Below are 22307 nucleotides of genomic sequence, written 5' to 3'. Positions count from 1 at the left end.
CCATACTCTTCCCTTGTCCATACCCTCATCGTACGAAGCTCTCCGCCATAATTCTCCAAGCTTCCCGACTACCTTCGTTGTCAAGCTGCCTTCACCACTTCTCCCAAGCTTCCTCCTTCCTCTACCATTTTTAGCCTAAGCCTCATATCTCTCCATCTATGCTACCACACACTCTTGTAACTACCCCTTCCGCCATATCCACCTACCTCATGAACCTTCTCTACCTTGTACAAGAAGTTTCATGCTCCTCATGCAATATATCGGCTTGGTCTCCTACAACTAGTGGTCTCAGTCTCCTGTTTGGTTTTGCTTAGGGTTTGGGGTTTGGGGTTTAAGGTTTAGGTTTAAATTAAGGTTAAAAGAGGAGAGCTAGGAGTGATACGCGGAGAAGAGAGGATATATGCTGAGTTACGTATGCGATTTTGACTCAAAACATGGAATGTGGAATATGGATTGTGTGCACAAAAGGTAAAGCCGAGGCCAAAAAATTTTCCATTAAAAAAAGAAGAAGGGGTTCCCAACGCATTTCGTGACCTTTCAGTCACTAATCAGGGACTTCTTTTGGAAATAAAAGGAGGTATTGGCCATAGAAGATAAGGTGGGCTTTATACAAATGTACACACAGGGTGGCTATGGGTGTGGTGGCCGTTGTGGCAGGAAGGCTAAACCCTAAACCCAAAACCCTAAATCCTCTCACAACCGGTTAAGGGTTTAGGGTTTAGGGTCTAGGATCTAGGGTCTAGGGTCTAAGATTTAGGGTTTAGGGTTTTAAATTTAGGTTTAAATTTAGGTTTAAATATTAGGTTTAAAAAGAAATGCTCGGAGTTATGAGACTATGGAGTAAGTGTGCATTGAGAGGAGAAAAGCCTGGGCCAAAAGGGATTTTTCCATTAAAAAAAAGGGGGAGGGTCCAACGCGTTTCGTGACCTCACGGTCACTCATAAGGGGCTTCTTTTTACAGGAAATAATTTTGGCCCTAAAGTAGGAGAGAAGGCTTTATAGGTTAGTGCACATGGGAGTTTGGCCGTTTTTGAAGAATTATGGCCGTTTTAGGGAACGAAATTATGCCGTTAATCCTTGTTAGTGGAGAGAAGTACAAGTGGTTTCGTTCCTTAATTGGTTTAGCAGGCGGGAAATGGCGGGAAAGAGAAATGGGGGCGCACTGATTACATGGCTCTTCTGATAAGGAGTTGAGTCTGGCTGTAATCATTGTGAGGATATGGACGTCGACTTAATTCAGGGGTACCGCAGACTGGTCCACGTGGTGGATGGTGGTGGGTCCATGTTGCAGGCTTCAGCTCCGAGCGAGCACGTGGAGTGCACACGCCTTTGGCGATGGTGTGGTTGACGTGTTGCGGGTGGGCTGTCGAGTTGGCGGCCAGCATGGCGGATGCCAACGTGCCGGGTGGAGCTTGAGTTGGCACAGGGTCGTTGACGCGGGGTCGTTGCCACGACAGGCGGGTGATCCCGTTCGGTTTGGCGGTTGGTCATTAGTCCATGGCATGCGTGGGCAGTCGGCCAGCGGGGCATACACGGGTGATCGGCTAGTGGGGCATATGCGGGCGGTCGGCCAGTGGGGCATATGTGGGTGCGAGCGGCCATTGTGTTAGGCGGCCTGTCGCGCAGGCGGGCCGGTTCCTCTTGGGCGGACGCGGTTGAGATGTGGCCGGGGCGCGGTCAGGGTCGGGGGCGCAATGTCCCTGGGCGGGCATGGGCGGGGGTTGCCGTATCCTAATTCGGGGGGGGACAGGGTGCCCTTTTTGAGGCGGGGGGCCCGTGGGGAGAGCCCGTGGGGAGAGGCCCATATCCACGGGGTGTTGCACCCGTGTTGTGGGGCTTAAGTAGGGTCCCCAAAATTTGAAAGGTGGGGGCTCATTGGCGGGGGGGGGGGCACATGCAGCCCTATGGTGAGGGGGAAAATTTTCCCTTTAGAAATTTGTTGGGATTTTTGATGGGGGTGGATGTTTTGCCCCAATCCCATTTTTATAAGACCCGTTCTTGTGAGGAAGGGTCGTTTTTATGAAAAGGAGGGAGCACGGTTGTTACCTTAGGTTGAGGTTGCCGTAGCCTTGGGGTTTGAAGGCGCTTTGAGTGGCGTGCTCCATGGGGCCGAAAGTCGAATTTGGACCGTACGAGGTAGGATTGGAGTTTTCTTCCATTCTTCCAAAAAACTCGAGGGGGGGGGGGTGGTATGTGAGCCAAGTTGGGAACTTTTTGCAGTGCTACATATAGTTTAGGGTTTAGGGAGGCCCCGTAATTTAAAGCTTTAGTATATTTTGTGTAAGTGAGCTTCAGAACTACGAGGGTCCCTTTGGCTTTAGGAGCTTGTTGGAGAAGAGTGGTGCGGTCCTTATAGGTGATTTTCTGGAAGCATTGTTGGAGGAAGGGTATAGGGTGCCCTTTAGCACGGAGTCTCTTGTAGAAGAGGGTGCGTAGATGTAGGTATCCTTCCTTGGAGCTTTCCAGAATCATGTAGCATTTGAGTTCTCCTTTGATGAAGGACTTCTTTTGATGAAGAGGATTCCAGGATGTCCATGGGAGATAATTATATGTATTGAGTGGCTTTTGATAGCACTTGGTATCAAGGACTTGATGAGCAATGAATTTGTTGCCTTTAAGGAAGACCACATCCAAGATAATTGCCTGCATGGTTGAGATAGTGGGTGTGATACGTATGTGGTCTTGGAGTGGGATTCCATAGCTTTTGAGGAATTCTATGAGGGAGTGTTTGGGTCCACTCCATATGCCAAGTGCATCATCAATAAATCTTTTGTAGTAGAGAAGAGAGGGTGTGGCAAAGTGCGGAGAGCTATTTTCCAAGTAGCAAAGGAAAAGGCAAGCATATACTACCACAAAATTGCTTCCCATAGTCGTGCCTTTGAGTTGGAGCCATAGTGTATTATTGAAAGAGAGATAGTTATTGCAGAGGATGAGCTCTGCAATAGATAATATGACTCTAGTGTGAGGATAAGAGAAGGCATGGGAGACAAAATGATTAAGTGCTATAAGGCCCTCGTCTACGGGAATGCTTGGATAGAGGCTTTCCACATCAAAGGTAAAAAGAAGAACATCTTTAGAGACTTGTAGCTGCGAGAGCTCTTGAATAAGAGTAAGTGAGTCTGGAAGATGATACTTTTCATTTTTCAAAAGTGGAAACAGTTGATAATGGAGCCAAGAGGAGGCTTTTTCAAATACATAGCCAGTGTAGGCACAGATAGGTCATCCTACAAGGAAAGGTTTGTGTATTTTTGGAAGAAAGTATAGAGTGCAAACATTGAAGCCTCTATCTGGTTCCTGCATCATGAATGCCACTTCTTGTTTTGAGATGATGTTGGGGAGGGGGGGGGGGCACGAGCGGGGTTTTCTTAGGGGGGGAAGGTGTGCAATGTCGTGGGGGGGTGAGGTGAGGTGGGGAGGGGGGGGGGATTTAGGGTGGAGTGGGGTTTTTTTTTTTTTGGGTGGGGTGAGGTGGGTTGAGCAGGGTTTTTTGAGGTGAGGTGAGGTGGGCTGGGGTGGGGGGCTTTTTGAGAGGTGGAGGGGGGGGGGGGGGGGTTTTGCGCCATGTCATTGGGGGAGGTGCGGGGGGTTGGGTGGGAGCGGGGTTTTCTTAGGGAGGGAAGGTGCGCTGTGTTGTGGGGGGGTGAGGGGAGGTGAGGTGGGGTGGGGTGGGGTGAGGTGAGGTGAGGTGAGGTGGGGAGGGGGGGTGGGTGGAGTGGGGTTTTTTCGGGGGGGGGGGGGGGTGAGGTGGAGTGGGTTGAGCGGGGTTTTTTGAGGTGAGGTGAGGTGGGTTTGGGTAGGGGGTTTTTTGAGAGGTGGGAGGGGGGGGGGGGGGGGATGAGGGCGTGCCGTGTCGTGGGGGGTGAGGTGGGGTGGGGGGGTATGCTGTGTCGTGGGGGGGGTGAGGTGAGGTGGGGTGGGTTGAGCGGGGTTTCTTGAGGTGAGGTGGGGTGGTCTGGATGGAGCGGGGTTTTTTGAGGTGGGGTGGGGGGGATGTGTCGTGTTGTGGGGGGTGAGGTGTGGTGGGGGGCTGTGCCGTGTCGTGGGCCGGGGGTGTGCCATGTTGTGGGGGGGTGAGGTTGGGTGGAGCGGGGTTTTCTTAGGAGGGGGAAGGTGCGCCATGTCGTGGGGGGGTGAGGTGAGGTGAGGTGAGGGGGGGGGGAGCGGGGTTTTCTTAGGGGGGGAAGGTGCGCCATGTCGTGGGGGGGTGAGGTGAGGTGAGGTGGGGTGGGGTGGGGTGGGGTGAGGTGAGGTGAGGTGGGGAGGGGAGGGGGGATTTAGGGTGGAGTGGGTTTTTTTTTAAAGGGGTGAGGTGGGGTGGGTTGAGCGGGGTTTTTTGAGGTGAGGTGAGGTGGGGTGGGGTGGGGGGGTTTTTGGGGGACCGGGAGGGGGGTTTGTGCCATGTTGTTGGGGGGGAGCGGGGAGGGGGATTGTGCCATGTCATGGGGGGAGGGGGGGTGCGGGGGGTTGGGTGGGAGCAGGGTTTTCTTAGGGAGGGAAGGTGCGCCATGTTGTGGGGGGTGAGGTGAGGTGGGGTGGGGTGGGGCGGGGTGGGGTGGGGTTGGGCGGTGTGAGGTGAGGTGGGGAAAGGGGGTGGTTGGAGTGGGGTGGGGGGGGGTTTTTATGGGGTTTCCATGTCTTGAGGGGGGAGGTGGCCTTGGGTGGAGTGACTTTTTTTTTGGGGACGGACTTGCGTGGAGTGGGTTTTTTTTTTTAGGACGAACTTGGGTAGAGTGGGGGTTTTTTTTTTTGGGGGGCAAGGGGTTGGGTGGAGCGGGGTTTTCTTAGGGGGGAAGGTGCGCCATGTTGTGGGGGGGTGATGCGAGGTGGGGTGGGGTGAGGTGAGGTGGGGAAGATTTGGGGGTTTCTTGAGAGGTGGGGGGGATGAGGGTGTGCCATATCGTGGGGGGTTGAGGTGGGTTGAGCGGGGTTTTTTGAGGTGAGGTGGGGTGGGATGGATGGAGCGAGGTTTTTTCAGGGGGTTGCCATGTCGTGGGGGGGGGGAGGGGGGGAGACTTCGGTGGAGTAGTTTTTTTTTTGGGGGGGGGGTTGGTTGGTGCCATGTCATGTCATGGTGGGAGGGGGTTGGGTGCCATGACATAACATGCCCCCCCTTCCAAACAGAGCATAGCACGACACGATGGGACCCCCCATGACACGACATGACATGACACGACGTGCCACGCCCCCCCTCCCCCTCCCCCTCCCCAACATAATATGACACCCCCCTCCCAAGACATGACATGACACGATGCGCCACGCCCCCCTCCCCCTCCCCAACATAAGATGACATCCCTGACATGATGCGACGCGACATGCCCCCCTCCCCCTCACCAACATAACATGAAATCCCCCCTCCAAATGACACGACACGACGCGATGCGACGTGACCCCTCCCCAACATAACATGACATCTCCCCCCCCCCCCCCCCCATGACACGACACGACACGATGCGCCCCCCTCCCCCTCACCAACATAACATGACATCCTCCCCCTCCCCCCCCTATGACATGACGCGACACGACACGCCCTCTCCCCCTCCCCAACATAACATGACATTCCCCCCCCCCCCCTCCCCCCCCCCCATGACACGACACAATGCGATGCGCACCCCTCCCCCTCCCCAACATAACATGAAATCCCCCCCTCCCCCCATGACACGACGTGACGTGATGCGACATGGCCCCCTCCCCCTCCCCAACATAGCATGACATCCCCCCCCCCCCCCCCCCCCCCACCCCCCATGACATGACATGACGGGACGTGCCTCCCTCCCCCTCCCCAACATAACATGACATCCCCCCCTCCCAGCATGACATGACACGACATGACGCGGTGGGCCCCCCTTCCCCTCCCCAACATAACATGACATCCCCCCCGCCCCTGACACAATGCGAAGCGCCCCCCCTCCCCCTCCCCAACATGACACGACATCCCCCCCCCCCCCCCCCAATGACACGACTCGACGCGATGCGCCCCCCTCCCCAACATAACATGACATTCCCCCCCCCCCCCCCCCCCCCCCCCCACCCCTGCCCCCATGACACGATGCGCCCCCTCCCCCTCCGCAACATAACATGACATCCCCCCCCCAATGACATGACACGACGCGACGCGTCCCCCTCCCCCTTCCCAACATAAGATGACATCCCCCCATCCCCCCCACGACACGACACGATACGACACGACATGACATGACATGATGCGACGCGACGCGAGGTGCCCCCCTCCCCCTCCCCAACATAACATGACATCCCCCCTCCCCCCCATGACACGACACGATGCGACATGCCCCCGATGCCCTCCCCCACATAACGTGACATCCCCTCCCCCCCCCCCCCCCCAATGACATGACACGACGTGACGCGCCCCCTCCCTCTCCCCATGACACGACACGACGCGATCTCCCAACATAACATGACATCCCCCCTCCCATGACACGACACGACGTGATGCGCCCCGCTCCCCAACATAACATGACATTGCTCCCCCCCCCCATGACATGACGCGACGCGCCCCCCACCCCCTCCCCAACCCAACATAACATAACATCCCTCCCCCCCACGACACAACACGACACGCCGTGCCCCCCTCCCCCTCCCCAACATAACATGACATCTCCCCCCTCCAGCACCCCCCCCCCCCCCCCCCCCCCCCCAATATAACATGACATCTCCCCCCTCCCCCCCATGACACGACGTGATGTGCCCCCGTCCCCCTCCCCAAGATAACATGACATCCCCCCCCCCCCAATGACACGACACGACGCGCCGTGCTCCCCTCCCCCTCCCCCTCCCCAACATACATGACATCCCCCCCCTCCCCCCCATGACACAACATGACGCGACGCGCTGCCCTCCCCAACATAACATGACATCCCTCCCTGACACGACACGATGCGATGCGCCCGCCTTCCCAACATAACATGGCATCCCCCCCCCCCTTCCCCCCTCAACACACACCACACCATGTCGCAACGTGCACACCCCCCCCCCCCCCCCCCCCCCAAAAAAAATCATTCCCAACATAACATGGCATCCCCCCCTCCCCCCACGACACGACGCGTCGCGCCCCCCTTTCCCTCCTGAACATAACATGGCATCCCCCCCCCCTCCCTTTCCCCCCTCAACACACACCACACCATGTTGCACGTCACCATGTCGCGACGTGCCCTGCCCCCCCCCCCCCCCCCCCCCCCCCCCCCCCCCAAAAGAAATTTCGGGCTTTGTAGGTATGCCTTGCCATTGGAGCCGATTGCACCTATGGGGGATGTGAGCTCCATGAGTCCTTACCCCACCCGCGGTGTCACGTCGTGTTGGTGAGCAAGTTGATATTGCGCCATCTCGTGCCCGCGAACCTTGTGCCTTGCGCGTTTCGCGCCGTGTTACCTTCGCGAGCCTTCGTGCCGCCTTCGCAATATACTCAGGCCCTCAAGAGGGGCCCTTCGTTTTTAGCCCCGCACCACTTGTTGTTTCCTTGTGACATGTTGAGAGACGCTTCTGCATGCTTGTGGGCACGAGGATAGGTGGGTGATTCCCCTTGACACGGGCTCTTCGGGGTTGGGTCTCTCCCCACCCCAAGGCAAACCCGGGGTGGTTCATGACACTTGGTATTAGAGCAAACTCCGCGGTAGGTGCTTCCAATGCCCTCCGGGAGGCGAAACCTGGACCATGAAATGGCCCCCAAGGTGAAGTCTAAAGCTTCTCTGCTAAAGGATGAGATCGAACGGATGTATGCCGAGAAGAGGTAGCTCCTATTAGATCACTCAACGTTGGAATCTAAAAGAAGGGCAGAATGGAAGACCAAGGTGGATCTACTCAAAGGTAGTGAAAAGCCCCTTGGCTCAGTGCTGTCGGACTTGGACCGGCGCATCGATGAGGTTACTAGCGACCTCGCATGGAACCGTGCTGACTTGAGAAATTTGAATGCTAGAATAGAGGGATGGTGTGACCACCTCATAGAAGCGGGAGACTAGGATACCCTGGAGTTCGAAAGCAACCTCAAACGGGGGATTGCAAGGGATTATGGTGCGGAGATCGCGGCTGGCGCCATGCCGAGTTTAGCACTCCAAAAGGCCAACCCACCCCCTCCTACTACTCAAGAGCAGGTGACCATGTCGACCCCGACTTCCCCTCATCACACTCAGCCGAGTTCGAGCTCGAGTGATGACTACAGCAACTGGACTGGAGACTCTGCAGAGTCAAGTGAGGATGATGACGGGCCGAGTGCCCCAAGTTTTTCGCGAAAGGCCATAAGGGCCAGGATCATGCTGAGTTGGGCTGAGGCCCAGAAGAAGATGGAAGAGACCCCGGTCCACACGGAGCCGAGTTTGAGCTCTCGTGAGTGTGACCGGTTTAGGGTTTAGGGTTTAGGGTTAGGGGTTAGGGTTTAGGGGTTAGGGTTTAGGGGTTAGGGTTTAGGGTTTAGGGTTTAGGGTTTAGGGTTTAGGGTTTAGGGTTTAGGGTTTAGGGTTTAGGGTTTAGGGTTAAGGGTTAAGGGTTAAGGGTTAAGGGTTAAGGGTTTAGGGTTTAGGGTTTAGGGTTTAGGGTTTAGGGTTTAGGGTTTAGGGTTTAGGGTTTAGGGTTTAGGGTTTAGGGTTTAGGGTTTAGGGTTTAGGGTTTAGGGTTTAGGGTTTAGGGTTTAGGGTTTAGGGTTTAGGGTTTAGGGTTTAGGGTTTAGGGTTTAGGGTTTAGGGTTTAGGGTTTAGGGTTTAGGGTTTAGGGTTTAGGGTTTAGGGTTTAGGGTTTAGGGTTTAGGGTTTAGGGTTTAGGGTTTAGGGTTTAGGGTTTAGGGTTTAGGGTTTAGGGTTTAGGGTTTAGGGTTTAGGGTTTAGGGTTTAGGGTTTAGGGTTTAGGGTTTAGGGTTTAGGGTTTAGGGTTTAGGGTTTAGGGTTTAGGGTTTAGGGTTTAGGGTTTAGGGTTTAGGGTTTAGGGTTTAGGGTTTAGGGTTTAGGGTTTAGGGTTTAGGGTTTAGGGTTTAGGGTTTAGGGTTTAGGGTTTAGGGTTTAGGGTTTAGGGTTTAGGGTTTAGGGTTTAGGGTTTAGGGTTTAGGGTTTAGGGTTTAGGGTTTAGGGTTTAGGGTTTAGGGTTTAGGGTTTAGGGTTTAGGGTTTAGGGTTTAGGGTTTAGGGTTTAGAGGGTTTAGGGTTTAGGGTTTAGGGTTTAGGGTTTAGGGTTTAGGGTTTAGGGTTTAGGGTTTAGGGTTTAGGGTTTAGGGTTTAGGGTTTAGGGTTTAGGGTTTAGGGTTTAGGGTTTAGGGTTTAGGGTTTAGGGTTTAGGGTTTAGGGTTTAGGGTTTAGGGTTTAGGGTTTAGGGTTTAGGGTTTAGGGTTTAGGGTTTAGGGTTTAGGGTTTTAGGGTTTAGGGTTTAGGGTTTAGGGTTTAGGGTTTAGGGTTTAGGGTTTAGGGTTTAGGGTTTAGGGTTTTAGGGTTTTAGGGTTTAGGGTTTAGGGTTTAGGGTTTTTAGGGTTTAGGGTTTAGGGTTTAGGGTTTAGGGTTTAGGGTTTAGGGTTTAGGGTTTAGGGTTTAGGGTTTAGGGTTTAGGGTTTAGGGTTTAGGGTTTAGGGTTTAGGGTTTAGGGTTTAGGGTTTAGGGTTTAGGGTTTAGGGTTTAGGGTTTAGGGTTTAGGGTTTAGGGTTTTAGGGTTTAGGGTTTAGGGTTTAGGGTTTAGGGTTTAGGGTTTAGGGTTTAGGGTTTAGGGTTTAGGGTTTAGGGTTTAGGGTTTAGGGTTTAGGGTTTAGGGTTTAGGGTTTAGGGTTTAGGGTTTAGGGTTTAGGGTTTAGGGTTTAGGGTTTAGGGTTTAGGGTTTAGGGTTTAGGGTTTAGGGTTTAGGGTTTAGGGTTTAGGGTTTAGGGTTTAGGGTTTAGGGTTTAGGGTTTAGGGTTTAGGGTTTAGGGTTTAGGGTTTAGGGTTTAGGGTTTAGGGTTTAGGGTTTAGGGTTTAGGGTTTAGGGTTTAGGGTTTAGGGTTTAGGGTTTAGGGTTTAGGGTTTAGGGTTTAGGGTTTAGGGTTTAGGGTTTAGGGTTTAGGGTTTAGGGTTTAGGGTTTAGGGTTAGGGTTTAGGGTTTAGGGTTTAGGGTTTAGGGTTTAGGGTTTAGGGTTTAGGGTTTAGGGTTTAGGGTTTAGGGTTTAGGGTTTAGGGTTTAGGGTTTAGGGTTTAGGGTTTAGGGTTTAGGGTTTAGGGTTTAGGGTTTAGGGTTTAGGGTTTAGGGTTTAGGGTTTAGGGTTTAGGGTTTAGGGTTTAGGGTTTAGGGTTTAGGGTTTAGGGTTTAGGGTTTAGGGTTTAGGGTTTAGGGTTTAGGGTTTAGGGTTTAGGGTTTAGGGTTTAGGGTTTAGGGTTTAGGGTTTAGGGTTTAGGGTTTAGGGTTTAGGGTTTAGGGTTTAGGGTTTAGGGTTTAGGGTTTAGGGTTTAGGGTTTAGGGTTTAGGGTTTAGGGTTTAGGGTTTAGGGTTTAGGGTTTTAGGGTTTTAGGGTTTAGGGTTTAGGGTTTAGGGTTTAGGGTTTAGGGTTTAGGGTTTAGGGTTTAGGGTTTAGGGTTTAGGGTTTAGGGTTTAGGGTTTAGGGTTTAGGGTTTAGGGTTTAGGGTTTAGGGTTTAGGGTTTAGGGTTTAGGGTTTAGGGTTTAGGGTTTAGGGTTTAGGGTTTAGGGTTTAGGGTTTAGGGTTTAGGGTTTAGGGTTTAGGGTTTAGGGTTTAGGGTTTAGGGTTTAGGGTTTAGGGTTTAGGGTTTAGGGTTTAGGGTTTAGGGTTTAGGGTTTAGGGTTTAGGGTTTAGGGTTTAGGGTTTAGGGTTTAGGGTTTAGGGTTTAGGGTTTAGGGTTTAGGGTTTAGGGTTTAGGGTTTAGGGTTTAGGGTTTAGGGTTTAGGGTTTAGGGTTTAGGGTTTAGGGTTTAGGGTTTAGGGTTTAGGGTTTAGGGTTTAGGGTTTAGGGTTTAGGGTTTAGGGTTTAGGGTTTAGGGTTTAGGGTTTAGGGTTTAGGGTTTAGGGTTTAGGGTTTAGGGTTTAGGGTTTAGGGTTTAGGGTTTAGGGTTTAGGGTTTAGGGTTTAGGGTTTAGGGTTTAGGGTTTAGGGTTTAGGGTTTAGGGTTTAGGGTTTAGGGTTTAGGGTTTAGGGTTTAGGGTTTAGGGTTTAGGGTTTAGGGTTTAGGGTTTAGGGTTTAGGGTTTAGGGTTTAGGGTTTAGGGTTTAGGGTTTAGGGTTTAGGGTTTAGGGTTTAGGGTTTAGGGTTTAGGGTTTAGGGTTTAGGGTTTAGGGTTTAGGGTTTAGGGTTTAGGGTTTAGGGTTTAGGGTTTAGGGTTTAGGGTTTAGGGTTTAGGGTTTAGGGTTTAGGGTTTAGGGTTTAGGGTTTAGGGTTTAGGGTTTAGGGTTTAGGGTTTAGGGTTTAGGGTTTAGGGTTTAGGGTTTAGGGTTTAGGGTTTAGGGTTTAGGGTTTAGGGTTTAGGGTTTAGGGTTTAGGGTTTAGGGTTTAGGGTTTAGGGTTTAGGGTTTAGGGTTTAGGGTTTAGGGTTTAGGGTTTAGGGTTTAGGGTTTAGGGTTTAGGGTTTAGGGTTTAGGGTTTAGGGTTTAGGGTTTAGGGTTTAGGGTTTAGGGTTTAGGGTTTAGGGTTTAGGGTTTAGGGTTTAGGGTTTAGGGTTTAGGGTTTAGGGTTTAGGGTTTAGGGTTTAGGGTTTAGGGTTTAGGGTTTAGGGTTTAGGGTTTAGGGTTTAGGGTTTAGGGTTTAGGGTTTAGGGTTTAGGGTTTAGGGTTTAGGGTTTAGGGTTTAGGGTTTAGGGTTTAGGGTTTAGGGTTTAGGGTTTAGGGTTTAGGGTTTAGGGTTTAGGGTTTAGGGTTTAGGGTTTAGGGTTTAGGGTTTAGGGTTTAGGGTTTAGGGTTTAGGGTTTAGGGTTTAGGGTTTAGGGTTTAGGGTTTAGGGTTTAGGGTTTAGGGTTTAGGGTTTAGGGTTTAGGGTTTAGGGTTTAGGGTTTAGGGTTTAGGGTTTAGGGTTTAGGGTTTAGGGTTTAGGGTTTAGGGTTTAGGGTTTAGGGTTTAGGGTTTAGGGTTTAGGGTTTAGGGTTTAGGGTTTAGGGTTTAGGGTTTAGGGTTTAGGGTTTAGGGTTTAGGGTTTAGGGTTTAGGGTTTAGGGTTTAGGGTTTAGGGTTTAGGGTTTAGGGTTTAGGGTTTAGGGTTTAGGGTTTAGGGTTTAGGGTTTAGGGTTTAGGGTTTAGGGTTTAGGGTTTAGGGTTTAGGGTTTAGGGTTTAGGGTTTAGGGTTTAGGGTTTAGGGTTTAGGGTTTAGGGTTTAGGGTTTAGGGTTTAGGGTTTAGGGTTTAGGGTTTAGGGTTTAGGGTTTAGGGTTTAGGGTTTAGGGTTTAGGGTTTAGGGTTTAGGGTTTAGGGTTTAGGGTTTAGGGTTTAGGGTTTAGGGTTTAGGGTTTAGGGTTTAGGGTTTAGGGTTTAGGGTTTAGGGTTTAGGGTTTAGGGTTTAGGGTTTAGGGTTTAGGGTTTAGGGTTTAGGGTTTAGGGTTTAGGGTTTAGGGTTTAGGGTTTAGGGTTTAGGGTTTAGGGTTTAGGGTTTAGGGTTTAGGGTTTAGGGTTTAGGGTTTAGGGTTTAGGGTTTAGGGTTTAGGGTTTAGGGTTTAGGGTTTAGGGTTTAGGGTTTAGGGTTTAGGGTTTAGGGTTTAGGGTTTAGGGTTTAGGGTTTAGGGTTTAGGGTTTAGGGTTTAGGGTTTAGGGTTTAGGGTTTAGGGTTTAGGGTTTAGGGTTTAGGGTTTAGGGTTTAGGGTTTAGGGTTTAGGGTTTAGGGTTTAGGGTTTAGGGTTTAGGGTTTAGGGTTTAGGGTTTAGGGTTTAGGGTTTAGGGTTTAGGGTTTAGGGTTTAGGGTTTAGGGTTTAGGGTTTAGGGTTTAGGGTTTAGGGTTTAGGGTTTAGGGTTTAGGGTTTAGGGTTTAGGGTTTAGGGTTTAGGGTTTAGGGTTTAGGGTTTAGGGTTTAGGGTTTAGGGTTTAGGGTTTAGGGTTTAGGGTTTAGGGTTTAGGGTTTAGGGTTTAGGGTTTAGGGTTTAGGGTTTAGGGTTTAGGGTTTAGGGTTTAGGGTTTAGGGTTTAGGGTTTAGGGTTTAGGGTTTAGGGTTTAGGGTTTAGGGTTTAGGGTTTAGGGTTTAGGGTTTAGGGTTTAGGGTTTAGGGTTTAGGGTTTAGGGTTTAGGGTTTAGGGTTTAGGGTTTAGGGTTTAGGGTTTAGGGTTTAGGGTTTAGGGTTTAGGGTTTAGGGTTTAGGGTTTAGGGTTTAGGGTTTAGGGTTTAGGGTTTAGGGTTTAGGGTTTAGGGTTTAGGGTTTAGGGTTTAGGGTTTAGGGTTTAGGGTTTAGGGTTTAGGGTTTAGGGTTTAGGGTTTAGGGTTTAGGGTTTAGGGTTTAGGGTTTAGGGTTTAGGGTTTAGGGTTTAGGGTTTAGGGTTTAGGGTTTAGGGTTTAGGGTTTAGGGTTTAGGGTTTAGGGTTTAGGGTTTAGGGTTTAGGGTTTAGGGTTTAGGGTTTAGGGTTTAGGGTTTAGGGTTTAGGGTTTAGGGTTTAGGGTTTAGGGTTTAGGGTTTAGGGTTTAGGGTTTAGGGTTTAGGGTTTAGGGTTTAGGGTTTAGGGTTTAGGGTTTAGGGTTTAGGGTTTAGGGTTTAGGGTTTAGGGTTTAGGGTTTAGGGTTTAGGGTTTAGGGTTTAGGGTTTAGGGTTTAGGGTTTAGGGTTTAGGGTTTAGGGTTTAGGGTTTAGGGTTTAGGGTTTAGGGTTTAGGGTTTAGGGTTTAGGGTTTAGGGTTTAGGGTTTAGGGTTTAGGGTTTAGGGTTTAGGGTTTAGGGTTTAGGGTTTAGGGTTTAGGGTTTAGGGTTTAGGGTTTAGGGTTTAGGGTTTAGGGTTTAGGGTTTAGGGTTTAGGGTTTAGGGTTTAGGGTTTAGGGTTTAGGGTTTAGGGTTTAGGGTTTAGGGTTTAGGGTTTAGGGTTTAGGGTTTAGGGTTTAGGGTTTAGGGTTTAGGGTTTAGGGTTTAGGGTTTAGGGTTTAGGGTTTAGGGTTTAGGGTTTAGGGTTTAGGGTTTAGGGTTTAGGGTTTAGGGTTTAGGGTTTAGGGTTTAGGGTTTAGGGTTTAGGGTTTAGGGTTTAGGGTTTAGGGTTTAGGGTTTAGGGTTTAGGGTTTAGGGTTTAGGGTTTAGGGTTTAGGGTTTAGGGTTTAGGGTTTAGGGTTTAGGGTTTAGGGTTTAGGGTTTAGGGTTTAGGGTTTAGGGTTTAGGGTTTAGGGTTTAGGGTTTAGGGTTTAGGGTTTAGGGTTTAGGGTTTAGGGTTTAGGGTTTAGGGTTTAGGGTTTAGGGTTTAGGGTTTAGGGTTTAGGGTTTAGGGTTTAGGGTTTAGGGTTTAGGGTTTAGGGTTTAGGGTTTAGGGTTTAGGGTTTAGGGTTTAGGGTTTAGGGTTTAGGGTTTAGGGTTTAGGGTTTAGGGTTTAGGGTTTAGGGTTTAGGGTTTAGGGTTTAGGGTTTAGGGTTTAGGGTTTAGGGTTTAGGGTTTAGGGTTTAGGGTTTAGGGTTTAGGGTTTAGGGTTTAGGGTTTAGGGTTTAGGGTTTAGGGTTTAGGGTTTAGGGTTTAGGGTTTAGGGTTTAGGGTTTAGGGTTTAGGGTTTAGGGTTTAGGGTTTAGGGTTTAGGGTTTAGGGTTTAGGGTTTAGGGTTTAGGGTTTAGGGTTTAGGGTTTAGGGTTTAGGGTTTAGGGTTTAGGGTTTAGGGTTTAGGGTTTAGGGTTTAGGGTTTAGGGTTTAGGGTTTAGGGTTTAGGGTTTAGGGTTTAGGGTTTAGGGTTTAGGGTTTAGGGTTTAGGGTTTAGGGTTTAGGGTTTAGGGTTTAGGGTTTAGGGTTTAGGGTTTAGGGTTTAGGGTTTAGGGTTTAGGGTTTAGGGTTTAGGGTTTAGGGTTTAGGGTTTAGGGTTTAGGGTTTAGGGTTTAGGGTTTAGGGTTTAGGGTTTAGGGTTTAGGGTTTAGGGTTTAGGGTTTAGGGTTTAGGGTTTAGGGTTTAGGGTTTAGGGTTTAGGGTTTAGGGTTTAGGGTTTAGGGTTTAGGGTTTAGGGTTTAGGGTTTAGGGTTTAGGGTTTAGGGTTTAGGGTTTAGGGTTTAGGGTTTAGGGTTTAGGGTTTAGGGTTTAGGGTTTAGGGTTTAGGGTTTAGGGTTTAGGGTTTAGGGTTTAGGGTTTAGGGTTTAGGGTTTAGGGTTTAGGGTTTAGGGTTTAGGGTTTAGGGTTTAGGGTTTAGGGTTTAGGGTTTAGGGTTTAGGGTTTAGGGTTTAGGGTTTAGGGTTTAGGGTTTAGGGTTTAGGGTTTAGGGTTTAGGGTTTAGGGTTTAGGGTTTAGGGTTTAGGGTTTAGGGTTTAGGGTTTAGGGTTTAGGGTTTAGGGTTTAGGGTTTAGGGTTTAGGGTTTAGGGTTTAGGGTTTAGGGTTTAGGGTTTAGGGTTTAGGGTTTAGGGTTTAGGGTTTAGGGTTTAGGGTTTAGGGTTTAGGGTTTAGGGTTTAGGGTTTAGGGTTTAGGGTTTAGGGTTTAGGGTTTAGGGTTTAGGGTTTAGGGTTTAGGGTTTAGGGTTTAGGGTTTAGGGTTTAGGGTTTAGGGTTTAGGGTTTAGGGTTTAGGGTTTAGGGTTTAGGGTTTAGGGTTTAGGGTTTAGGGTTTAGGGTTTAGGGTTTAGGGTTTAGGGTTTAGGGTTTAGGGTTTAGGGTTTAGGGTTTAGGGTTTAGGGTTTAGGGTTTAGGGTTTAGGGTTTAGGGTTTAGGGTTTAGGGTTTAGGGTTTAGGGTTTAGGGTTTAGGGTTTAGGGTTTAGGGTTTAGGGTTTAGGGTTTAGGGTTTAGGGTTTAGGGTTTAGGGTTTAGGGTTTAGGGTTTAGGGTTTAGGGTTTAGGGTTTAGGGTTTAGGGTTTAGGGTTTAGGGTTTAGGGTTTAGGGTTTAGGGTTTAGGGTTTAGGGTTTAGGGTTTAGGGTTTAGGGTTTAGGGTTTAGGGTTTAGGGTTTAGGGTTTAGGGTTTAGGGTTTAGGGTTTAGGGTTTAGGGTTTAGGGTTTAGGGTTTAGGGTTTAGGGTTTAGGGTTTAGGGTTTAGGGTTTAGGGTTTAGGGTTTAGGGTTTAGGGTTTAGGGTTTAGGGTTTAGGGTTTAGGGTTTAGGGTTTAGGGTTTAGGGTTTAGGGTTTAGGGTTTAGGGTTTAGGGTTTAGGGTTTAGGGTTTAGGGTTTAGGGTTTAGGGTTTAGGGTTTAGGGTTTAGGGTTTAGGGTTTAGGGTTTAGGGTTTAGGGTTTAGGGTTTAGGGTTTAGGGTTTAGGGTTTAGGGTTTAGGGTTTAGGGTTTAGGGTTTAGGGTTTAGGGTTTAGGGTTTAGGGTTTAGGGTTTAGGGTTTAGGGTTTAGGGTTTAGGGTTTAGGGTTTAGGGTTTAGGGTTTAGGGTTTAGGGTTTAGGGTTTAGGGTTTAGGGTTTAGGGTTTAGGGTTTAGGGTTTAGGGTTTAGGGTTTAGGGTTTAGGGTTTAGGGTTTAGGGTTTAGGGTTTAGGGTTTAGGGTTTAGGGTTTAGGGTTTAGGGTTTAGGGTTTAGGGTTTAGGGTTTAGGGTTTAGGGTTTAGGGTTTAGGGTTTAGGGTTTAGGGTTTAGGGTTTAGGGTTTAGGGTTTAGGGTTTAGGGTTTAGGGTTTAGGGTTTAGGGTTTAGGGTTTAGGGTTTAGGGTTTAGGGTTTAGGGTTTAGGGTTTAGGGTTTAGGGTTTAGGGTTTAGGGTTTAGGGTTTAGGGTTTAGGGTTTAGGGTTTAGGGTTTAGGGTTTAGGGTTTAGGGTTTAGGGTTTAGGGTTTAGGGTTTAGGGTTTAGGGTTTAGGGTTTAGGGTTTAGGGTTTAGGGTTTAGGGTTTAGGGTTTAGGGTTTAGGGTTTAGGGTTTAGGGTTTAGGGTTTAGGGTTTAGGGTTTAGGGTTTAGGGTTTAGGGTTTAGGGTTTAGGGTTTAGGGTTTAGGGTTTAGGGTTTAGGGTTTAGGGTTTAGGGTTTAGGGTTTAGGGTTTAGGGTTTAGGGTTTAGGGTTTAGGGTTTAGGGTTTAGGGTTTAGGGTTTAGGGTTTAGGGTTTAGGGTTTAGGGTTTAGGGTTTAGGGTTTAGGGTTTAGGGTTTAGGGTTTAGGGTTTAGGGTTTAGGGTTTAGGGTTTAGGGTTTAGGGTTTAGGGTTTAGGGTTTAGGGTTTAGGGTTTAGGGTTTAGGGTTTAGGGTTTAGGGTTTAGGGTTTAGGGTTTAGGGTTTAGGGTTTAGGGTTTAGGGTTTAGGGTTTAGGGTTTAGGGTTTAGGGTTTAGGGTTTAGGGTTTAGGGTTTAGGGTTTAGGGTTTAGGGTTTAGGGTTTAGGGTTTAGGGTTTAGGGTTTAGGGTTTAGGGTTTAGGGTTTAGGGTTTAGGGTTTAGGGTTTAGGGTTTAGGGTTTAGGGTTTAGGGTTTAGGGTTTAGGGTTTAGGGTTTAGGGTTTAGGGTTTAGGGTTTAGGGTTTAGGGTTTAGGGTTTAGGGTTTAGGGTTTAGGGTTTAGGGTTTAGGGTTTAGGGTTTAGGGTTTAGGGTTTAGGGTTTAGGGTTTAGGGTTTAGGGTTTAGGGTTTAGGGTTTAGGGTTTAGGGTTTAGGGTTTAGGGTTTAGGGTTTAGGGTTTAGGGTTTAGGGTTTAGGGTTTAGGGTTTAGGGTTTAGGGTTTAGGGTTTAGGGTTTAGGGTTTAGGGTTTAGGGTTTAGGGTTTAGGGTTTAGGGTTTAGGGTTTAGGGTTTAGGGTTTAGGGTTTAGGGTTTAGGGTTTAGGGTTTAGGGTTTAGGGTTTAGGGTTTAGGGTTTAGGGTTTAGGGTTTAGGGTTTAGGGTTTAGGGTTTAGGGTTTAGGGTTTAGGGTTTAGGGTTTAGGGTTTAGGGTTTAGGGTTTAGGGTTTAGGGTTTAGGGTTTAGGGTTTAGGGTTTAGGGTTTAGGGTTTAGGGTTTAGGGTTTAGGGTTTAGGGTTTAGGGTTTAGGGTTTAGGGTTTAGGGTTTAGGGTTTAGGGTTTAGGGTTTAGGGTTTAGGGTTTAGGGTTTAGGGTTTAGGGTTTAGGGTTTAGGGTTTAGGGTTTAGGGTTTAGGGTTTAGGGTTTAGGGTTTAGGGTTTAGGGTTTAGGGTTTAGGGTTTAGGGTTTAGGGTTTAGGGTTTAGGGTTTAGGGTTTAGGGTTTAGGGTTTAGGGTTTAGGGTTTAGGGTTTAGGGTTTAGGGTTTAGGGTTTAGGGTTTAGGGTTTAGGGTTTAGGGTTTAGGGTTTAGGGTTTAGGGTTTAGGGTTTAGGGTTTAGGGTTTAGGGTTTAGGGTTTAGGGTTTAGGGTTTAGGGTTTAGGGTTTAGGGTTTAGGGTTTAGGGTTTAGGGTTTAGGGTTTAGGGTTTAGGGTTTAGGGTTTAGGGTTTAGGGTTTAGGGTTTAGGGTTTAGGGTTTAGGGTTTAGGGTTTAGGGTTTAGGGTTTAGGGTTTAGGGTTTAGGGTTTAGGGTTTAGGGTTTAGGGTTTAGGGTTTAGGGTTTAGGGTTTAGGGTTTAGGGTTTAGGGTTTAGGGTTTAGGGTTTAGGGTTTAGGGTTTAGGGTTTAGGGTTTAGGGTTTAGGGTTTAGGGTTTAGGGTTTAGGGTTTAGGGTTTAGGGTTTAGGGTTTAGGGTTTAGGGTTTAGGGTTTAGGGTTTAGGGTTTAGGGTTTAGGGTTTAGGGTTTAGGGTTTAGGGTTTAGGGTTTAGGGTTTAGGGTTTAGGGTTTAGGGTTTAGGGTTTAGGGTTTAGGGTTTAGGGTTTAGGGTTTAGGGTTTAGGGTTTAGGGTTTAGGGTTTAGGGTTTAGGGTTTAGGGTTTAGGGTTTAGGGTTTAGGGTTTAGGGTTTAGGGTTTAGGGTTTAGGGTTTAGGGTTTAGGGTTTAGGGTTTAGGGTTTAGGGTTTAGGGTTTAGGGTTTAGGGTTTAGGGTTTAGGGTTTAGGGTTTAGGGTTTAGGGTTTAGGGTTTAGGGTTTAGGGTTTAGGGTTTAGGGTTTAGGGTTTAGGGTTTAGGGTTTAGGGTTTAGGGTTTAGGGTTTAGGGTTTAGGGTTTAGGGTTTAGGGTTTAGGGTTTAGGGTTTAGGGTTTAGGGTTTAGGGTTTAGGGTTTAGGGTTTAGGGTTTAGGGTTTAGGGTTTAGGGTTTAGGGTTTAGGGTTTAGGGTTTAGGGTTTAGGGTTTAGGGTTTAGGGTTTAGGGTTTAGGGTTTAGGGTTTAGGGTTTAGGGTTTAGGGTTTAGGGTTTAGGGTTTAGGGTTTAGGGTTTAGGGTTTAGGGTTTAGGGTTTAGGGTTTAGGGTTTAGGGTTTAGGGTTTAGGGTTTAGGGTTTAGGGTTTAGGGTTTAGGGTTTAGGGTTTAGGGTTTAGGGTTTAGGGTTTAGGGTTTAGGGTTTAGGGTTTAGGGTTTAGGGTTTAGGGTTTAGGGTTTAGGGTTTAGGGTTTAGGGTTTAGGGTTTAGGGTTTAGGGTTTAGGGTTTAGGGTTTAGGGTTTAGGGTTTAGGGTTTAGGGTTTAGGGTTTAGGGTTTAGGGTTTAGGGTTTAGGGTTTAGGGTTTAGGGTTTAGGGTTTAGGGTTTAGGGTTTAGGGTTTAGGGTTTAGGGTTTAGGGTTTAGGGTTTAGGGTTTAGGGTTTAGGGTTTAGGGTTTAGGGTTTAGGGTTTAGGGTTTAGGGTTTAGGGTTTAGGGTTTAGGGTTTAGGGTTTAGGGTTTAGGGTTTAGGGTTTAGGGTTTAGGGTTTAGGGTTTAGGGTTTAGGGTTTAGGGTTTAGGGTTTAGGGTTTAGGGTTTAGGGTTTAGGGTTTAGGGTTTAGGGTTTAGGGTTTAGGGTTTAGGGTTTAGGGTTTAGGGTTTAGGGTTTAGGGTTTAGGGTTTAGGGTTTAGGGTTTAGGGTTTAGGGTTTAGGGTTTAGGGTTTAGGGTTTAGGGTTTAGGGTTTAGGGTTTAGGGTTTAGGGTTTAGGGTTTAGGGTTTAGGGTTTAGGGTTTAGGGTTTAGGGTTTAGGGTTTAGGGTTTAGGGTTTAGGGTTTAGGGTTTAGGGTTTAGGGTTTAGGGTTTAGGGTTTAGGGTTTAGGGTTTAGGGTTTAGGGTTTAGGGTTTAGGGTTTAGGGTTTAGGGTTTAGGGTTTAGGGTTTAGGGTTTAGGGTTTAGGGTTTAGGGTTTAGGGTTTAGGGTTTAGGGTTTAGGGTTTAGGGTTTAGGGTTTAGGGTTTAGGGTTTAGGGTTTAGGGTTTAGGGTTTAGGGTTTAGGGTTTAGGGTTTAGGGTTTAGGGTTTAGGGTTTAGGGTTTAGGGTTTAGGGTTTAGGGTTTAGGGTTTAGGGTTTAGGGTTTAGGGTTTAGGGTTTAGGGTTTAGGGTTTAGGGTTTAGGGTTTAGGGTTTAGGGTTTAGGGTTTAGGGTTTAGGGTTTAGGGTTTAGGGTTTAGGGTTTAGGGTTTAGGGTTTAGGGTTTAGGGTTTAGGGTTTAGGGTTTAGGGTTTAGGGTTTAGGGTTTAGGGTTTAGGGTTTAGGGTTTAGGGTTTAGGGTTTAGGGTTTAGGGTTTAGGGTTTAGGGTTTAGGGTTTAGGGTTTAGGGTTTAGGGTTTAGGGTTTAGGGTTTAGGGTTTAGGGTTTAGGGTTTAGGGTTTAGGGTTTAGGGTTTAGGGTTTAGGGTTTAGGGTTTAGGGTTTAGGGTTTAGGGTTTAGGGTTTAGGGTTTAGGGTTTAGGGTTTAGGGTTTAGGGTTTAGGGTTTAGGGTTTAGGGTTTAGGGTTTAGGGTTTAGGGTTTAGGGTTTAGGGTTTAGGGTTTAGGGTTTAGGGTTTAGGGTTTAGGGTTTAGGGTTTAGGGTTTAGGGTTTAGGGTTTAGGGTTTAGGGTTTAGGGTTTAGGGTTTAGGGTTTAGGGTTTAGGGTTTAGGGTTTAGGGTTTAGGGTTTAGGGTTTAGGGTTTAGGGTTTAGGGTTTAGGGTTTAGGGTTTAGGGTTTAGGGTTTAGGGTTTAGGGTTTAGGGTTTAGGGTTTAGGGTTTAGGGTTTAGGGTTTAGGGTTTAGGGTTTAGGGTTTAGGGTTTAGGGTTTAGGGTTTAGGGTTTAGGGTTTAGGGTTTAGGGTTTAGGGTTTAGGGTTTAGGGTTTAGGGTTTAGGGTTTAGGGTTTAGGGTTTAGGGTTTAGGGTTTAGGGTTTAGGGTTTAGGGTTTAGGGTTTAGGGTTTAGGGTTTAGGGTTTAGGGTTTAGGGTTTAGGGTTTAGGGTTTAGGGTTTAGGGTTTAGGGTTTAGGGTTTAGGGTTTAGGGTTTAGGGTTTAGGGTTTAGGGTTTAGGGTTTAGGGTTTAGGGTTTAGGGTTTAGGGTTTTAGGGTTTAGGGTTTAGGGTTTAGGGTTTAGGGTTTAGGGTTTAGGGTTTAGGGTTTAGGGTTTAGGGTTTAGGGTTTAGGGTTTAGGGTTTAGGGTTTAGGGTTTAGGGTTTAGGGTTTAGGGTTTAGGGTTTAGGGTTTAGGGTTTAGGGTTTAGGGTTTAGGGTTTAGGGTTTAGGGTTTAGGGTTTAGGGTTTAGGGTTTAGGGTTTAGGGTTTAGGGTTTAGGGTTTAGGGTTTAGGGTTTAGGGTTTAGGGTTTAGGGTTTAGGGTTTAGGGTTTAGGGTTTAGGGTTTAGGGTTTAGGGTTTAGGGTTTAGGGTTTAGGGTTTAGGGTTTAGGGTTTAGGGTTTAGGGTTTAGGGTTTAGGGTTTAGGGTTTAGGGTTTAGGGTTTAGGGTTTAGGGTTTAGGGTTTAGGGTTTAGGGTTTAGGGTTTAGGGTTTAGGGTTTAGGGTTTAGGGTTTAGGGTTTAGGGTTTAGGGTTTAGGGTTTAGGGTTTAGGGTTTAGGGTTTAGGGTTTAGGGTTTAGGGTTTAGGGTTTAGGGTTTAGGGTTTAGGGTTTAGGGTTTAGGGTTTAGGGTTTAGGGTTTAGGGTTTAGGGTTTAGGGTTTAGGGTTTAGGGTTTAGGGTTTAGGGTTTAGGGTTTAGGGTTTAGGGTTTAGGGTTTAGGGTTTAGGGTTTAGGGTTTAGGGTTTAGGGTTTAGGGTTTAGGGTTTAGGGTTTAGGGTTTAGGGTTTAGGGTTTAGGGTTTAGGGTTTAGGGTTTAGGGTTTAGGGTTTAGGGTTTAGGGTTTAGGGTTTAGGGTTTAGGGTTATGGGTTTAGGGTTTAGGGTTTAGGGTTTAGGGTTTAGGGTTTAGGGTTTAGGGTTTAGGGTTTAGGGTTTAGGGTTTAGGGTTTAGGGTTTAGGGTTTAGGGTTTAGGGTTTAGGGTTTAGGGTTTAGGGTTTAGGGTTTAGGGTTTAGGGTTTAGGGTTTAGGGTTTAGGGTTTAGGGTTTAGGGTTT

This window comes from Lygodium microphyllum, chromosome 3 (genome assembly GCF_053477565.2).
Source record: "Lygodium microphyllum isolate KBCC chromosome 3, Lygodium_microphyllum_v1.1.10, whole genome shotgun sequence".
In the NCBI taxonomy this organism is placed as follows: Eukaryota; Viridiplantae; Streptophyta; class Polypodiopsida; order Schizaeales; family Lygodiaceae; genus Lygodium; species Lygodium microphyllum.
The sequence above is the reverse complement of the archived record's forward strand: the minus strand, read 5'-3'. Positions refer to the sequence as shown.